We start from the raw sequence: 5,828 nt of genomic DNA, 5'->3' as shown, positions 1-5,828 counted from the left end.
CAGAGGCGAAAGAGAGTGAGGAATAAAGATTTGGTATATATATATAGAGAGAGAAGGGGTGTGATATATGGGTGTGGGTGAAGGACCTTAAATTACAAAAAAAAATATATTGTGAACTTTTTCATTACTAAAAGTTGAAGAGGGATGTTAGACTAATTTTTCCTTTAATAAGGGCCTTTAATATTGTTTTTGGTTTATGAATTTAGGGAAATTTAGGCTAACATCCCTCTCTAATTTTTAGGAATGGAAAATGTCCACAATATTTCTTTTTGTAGTCTAAGGTTCTTAGCCATATCATCTCTGTCTCTGTCTCTCTCTATATATATACATACATACACGCGTATGTATACACGTGTAGGGCTCGAGGTTTCATTGATTCAGGTCAATCCAAGACTGTTTTTCACCAACATTTTTAGTTTGATTTCGACTCGAATCTTAGCTATGAAATGACAGAGTTTCGGATTTTCCAATTGTGTTTTAAACGAAAACTTGATTTCAAAGCTGTTGAATTTGAAGGGAAATCATAGTTATGAAAAGTCTCAATCGCACACGCCCGTGTTGGTAGCCGCACTGACGTTGGGTTTTCCGGCGAAGAAACTTGCAAGGCAGCTAGATTTTACGGGTTTTGGTGGCACATCGGTGGCGGCGGCGTTGCTAGAGCACCCCCCACAGTTGCCAGTGGCTCAGCCACTACCGCCGCCACAACAACAGCTACTTGCGATGCTGATGCAATCTTAGTCGCCTCTTCCTTCAATTCGGCCTGTGCAAGTCTTCAATTATCTATTTTTCTTGCTCTGTTTCATTCATGAAGTTTCAAATTTGCTTAAAAGATTTGGTCTTTGGAAGCTAAAGTTCTCTAATTTATGAAAGGTTCAAGGGTTTTTTATGTTAATCCAGAGAAAATAAGTCAAAATGAAAATGGTGTTATTTCAATTTTCTCTGGGTCGTTGTTGTCTGAATGTTTTAAAGTCTAGAGAAAATTGGCCAAAATGAAAATGGTGGTTGTTCAATTTTCTATGGGTTGTTGTTGTCTGAATGTCTTACAGTTCAGAGAAAATTGGTCAAAATGAAAATGGTGGTGTTCAATTTTCTCTGGTTTGCTGTTGTTTGAATGTCTTACAGTTCAGAAAAAATTGGTCAAAATGAAAATGGTTGTTATTCAATTTTCTCTGATTTGTTTGTTGTCTTACAGTTCAATAATTTACACTTGTTGTAAAATGTCTAGTTTTGTTATTTATCTTCTGCCATTTTTTACTTCACTTTTTGTGTTTTTGATAGTTGATTGTTTTTTTGTTCCGTTAGATCATCAATTGATGTTATTCAATTGTTTTTGAGTTGTGTTTTTTATTGTTCATCCCGATTTGATCAGTTGAATCTGTTATATCAGCATTAAAAAACATCTCTTTGTTAAATTTGCATGTTACAATTTTTTTAATAATTGCTAGTTCAAACCCTTGTTTCATATTTTGTGATTGCAGACTCAACTTGGTCTTACCTTTTATTTTTATTTATTTTTATTTTTTTTGTGGTGATATGATTCAAGTTTGTGGCAGATCATTCGAAATTGTATCTGACATTATTTTGAGATGCCATCTAAAAGTCCTAATTCATCCGATCAAGACAAAGAACCATTTGTTGAAGTTGATCCATCTGGATGGTTCGGGCGGTACAGTGACCTCATTGGTGCAATTTTCTCTGGATTGCTATTGTCTGAATGTCTTATAACCTAGAGAAAATGGGTCAAAATGAAAATGGTGATTATTCAATTTTCTCTGAGTTGCTGTTGTCTGAATGTCTTACAGTCCAGAGAAATTTTAATTTTCTTTGGTTTGCTATTTGTTTGAATGTCTTACAGTTCAGAGAAAATTGAATTTTAATTTTCTCTGATTTGTTGTTGTTTGAAAGTCTTACCATCCAGAGAAAATTGGTCAAAATAAAAATGGTGGTTGTTCAATTTTATCTAGTTTGTTTGTTTTCTGAATGTCTTACAGTCCAAAAAAAATTAGTCAAAATGAAAATAGTGCTTGTTTAATTTTCTCTGGTGTGATAAAAAATACAGAGAAAATTATAAGTAAACCAGAGAAAATTGGTCAAAACACAGAGAAATTCTCTGGGAAGTCCAAAAAAATTTCTCTGGAGAGAAATTCTCTAGGAAGTCCAGACAAATTCTCTGGATTGAATTTTCTCTGGATCAATATTGAGGGACCAATGGGGATTGTTTTTTGGGGATCCGTGGTATTAAGATTTTATAGCATAAATGACATCCAACATTTTCATAATGTCTAAGGTCCCTTAAATCGAACCAGAGAAAATTCGATCTAGAGAATTGTAACAAGCCTGCGGGGGCCTCGCTACAGCTCGGACTCGATTTGTAGTCACGGTTCTAAGTCTGAACCAAAGAGTCCAAATCCGACAAATTGTTTTGAGAAACAGATTTTTTGAAAAAGTAGTGCCAAACATGGACTGCTTTGCCAGATATAGAGTCGCCACCTAAATATTTTATTTTGGGAAATTTAGGAAACCCTGACTCGGTGCCGAAAGGCCACGTGTCCGTCATCACCAAAGTTGCCTCGGCTCGGGAACTTGGGTACGATTGGGGAAGGTCACTTCGTGAGCACCCCCGTTCGCCCAGTCATAGACCGGCCTCTACTAACCATGATATCAATTTTTGAAAACATTGTGAGTTCTTATTCCGGTTATTGGCCTAGGTTACTATGTGGTGCTCACAGCATACAAATATAGACCGGGTCGCCTGATTTGGAACGAAACATTTCATGTTTGTTTTTTAAAATGGTTTGCTACCCGCAGGTAGGTTTGAAACATTTTGATGTTTTATTCCAATTCAGATAACCCAACCTTCACCCACAGGCATTCAGGCAGTTATATCATATAAGCACATAGCCTCATGGTAAGCATGCGATTCATGGCAAAACTCACACGCATGCAAGGATGCTAAAGCATAAAAACTTACCGGGTACTCCAAGCCAAAACAAAAGCTGTATTAGAAATCATGCATGATCCTAAGTATACAGAAATGCCTAATGCAACACATGCAAAATGCGACTATAGCAGGCTCGGCTATTCTAAGATGGTATATGAAATGTTACAACTATCATGTATTCAACTTTGAATTTGAAAGTACAATGCAGTTAGTATGATGCGCCGAGCCCGGTGCATGCAATACAGATGAATGAATGCAAACATGCTGTCATGCGGTATGCTAATTTAAATATGCCCTAATCTAACCATCAAAAGCAGATAAATAAAAGGGAGAAAGACGTGGGGTTGGAAGACATACATCACACACACGCACACTTATTACAGTTGTGCCCTCGCAGAGAGGGTCCGAATAAATATACAGTCCAAATATTACAGTCCCGAATAAAAGAATATTACAGTCCAAAATATTACAAAATCCTAATTAATTAACAAACTAACTAAGAAAACAAGTAAATTGGCATGCAAGCCAGGGACTGCCTTGCTTCTGGTGGATGATGCATGTCCGGATCGTCTTGCGCGGAAATCCACCGGAATGCCCCAATTAGCCTCTGTTTACACATGTTCTTGAAATGCGTGCCAAGCCCCAAAAGGTTGCTGATTCTTCATTTTGCTGCAACAGAGAGCAGGAAAGGGGCATAGCAATGTATTTGCACAAATATATGCATGTCTCGATCCTCGTACCACCAATCACGCATACCGAGGCATGATGGCTGAGGAGTCGAAATGCACAACTCAATATAGGATGAATGCACATGAAACTACAGCTAAAACCTAACTCCATCATGGATAATCCGGAGTGTCAGTGACTGGAGGAATTGAGACATATTCCATCACTCGGAGTACGAAATGTACCTCGTTTCCCGTGCCCGGGCTAACTCCTATTCCGAACACGATGCAATATGCATGATGTGCATGAAATGCAACTAAGATGCAATCCTAACATACGCAATGCTATGAAAATGAGATGCCACGAAATGCGTGCACGCGGGCACGCAAAACCGAGGCGGTGATATGTGTCTCGAAATACGGGCACGCGGGCACGCAAATCGAGGCGATGATATGTGTCTCGAAATACGTGCACGGGGGCACGTAAACCGAGGCAATGATATGTGTCTCGAAATACGTGCACGCGGGCACGCAAACCGAGGCGATGGTATGTGTCTCGAAATACGTGCACGCTGGCACGCAAACCGAGGCGATGGTATGTGTCTCGAAATGCGTGCACGCTGGCACGCAAACCGAGGCGATGGTATGTATCTCGAAATACGTGCACGCGGGCACGCAAACCGAGGCGCTGATATGTGTCTCGAAATACGTGCACGCGGGCACGCAAACCGAGGTAATGGCATGTGTCTCGAAATACATGCACGCGGGCACGCAAATCGAGGCGATGATATGTGTCTCGAAATACGTGCACGTGGGCACGCAAACCGAGGTAATGGCATGTGTCTCGAAATACGTTCACGCAGGCACGCAAACCGAGATGATGATATGTGTCTCGAAATACGTGCACGCGGGCACGCAAACCGAGGTAATGGCAGAATGCGATGAAATGGCATGGAAATGACAAATGGACTTATACCAACATGAGTGAGCCTCAGCCACACTCACATAGGATGCCGGCGAATAAAAATGAAGTGCCTCGAAATGCGTGCACACGGGCACGCAAACTGAGGCAATGACGGAATGCGATGAAATGGCATGGAAATGACAAATGGACTTATACCAACATGAGTGAGCCTCAGCCACACTCACATAGGATGCCGGCGGCAGAAAATGAAGTGCTTCGAAATGCGTGCACACGGGCACGCAAACCGAGGTGATGCTAAAATGTGATGAAATATGGTAAAAACGATATGCAAGCATACTAATGGAATTTCAGCACTAAAATATGGGGGAAAACAGTCCCGAAACGAAGCGAAATGACATGAAATGCAAGGAAATGTCCCGAAATGCAACATTAGGCACCCGAAATGGTCTATAGCTATGCCAAACATGCACAATATGGACATGCAATGCAAAGACAGAAGCTAGACAGTCCCAAAAGATGCATTTTCACAGTTATAAACATGGCCAAACAGCAAGTATAAGTAGGGGAAAAATAGCATGCAAGGATAGGGGCCAAAAGAGGGGTAATGAAGCAAGTGATATAAGCAAAACTCAAACTGAAAAATTTCCTTCTACAACACTGAAGATGGACCAAAAATATGAATATTTACAGTATATGGCAGACCTCAAATCAGTATACAAATATGCCAAAAATGTGATGCAAGACAAGGCTCAAAAGGTGCTAAAACATGAAGTATATAAAATAATCACCAAACAGAAAAAAAGTGTGAATGAAACATGAAGTATAGGCCAAAATAAGGCCACTTTTAGTTCGGACCAAGGGCCAAAAACAGAAGCAAAGAGGGCTATCAATTTATGCAAAAAATGGGGCCAAATAGGGGATATAACTACAAGTGACACATGGAGACACCAAACAATGTTGAGCCCTTCCTCAATGTTGAAGAGGGGCTCAAAATAAGCCTTATATCAGTTTATAACATGCTCAAAAATAGATTGCTCATGGGCCAAAGATAGCATGCAAAATCATGACATACAAGATGATCAATGAAGCAAGCATATTATGGAGGGCTCAAACAGGGTTGAGCCCTTAATGAGAAGTGAAGATGAGCTCAAAAGATGGCCCTTTTCAGTTAGGGCCGGAGCTTGAAACCAAAAAGAAGTGGGGTTTAAAAATAGATCAAGAAAAAGGTTCAAAAGGTTAAAAGTGTTACTTACCCTTGAAGATTCAAACTTTTGTTGCTTTTTGGATGGATTTGCAA

This window comes from Camellia sinensis, chromosome 1, assembly GCF_055761805.1.
Source record: "Camellia sinensis isolate YWXY chromosome 1, ASM5576180v1, whole genome shotgun sequence".
NCBI classification, from domain to species: Eukaryota; Viridiplantae; Streptophyta; class Magnoliopsida; order Ericales; family Theaceae; genus Camellia; species Camellia sinensis.
The sequence above is the reverse complement of the archived record's forward strand: the minus strand, read 5'-3'. Positions refer to the sequence as shown.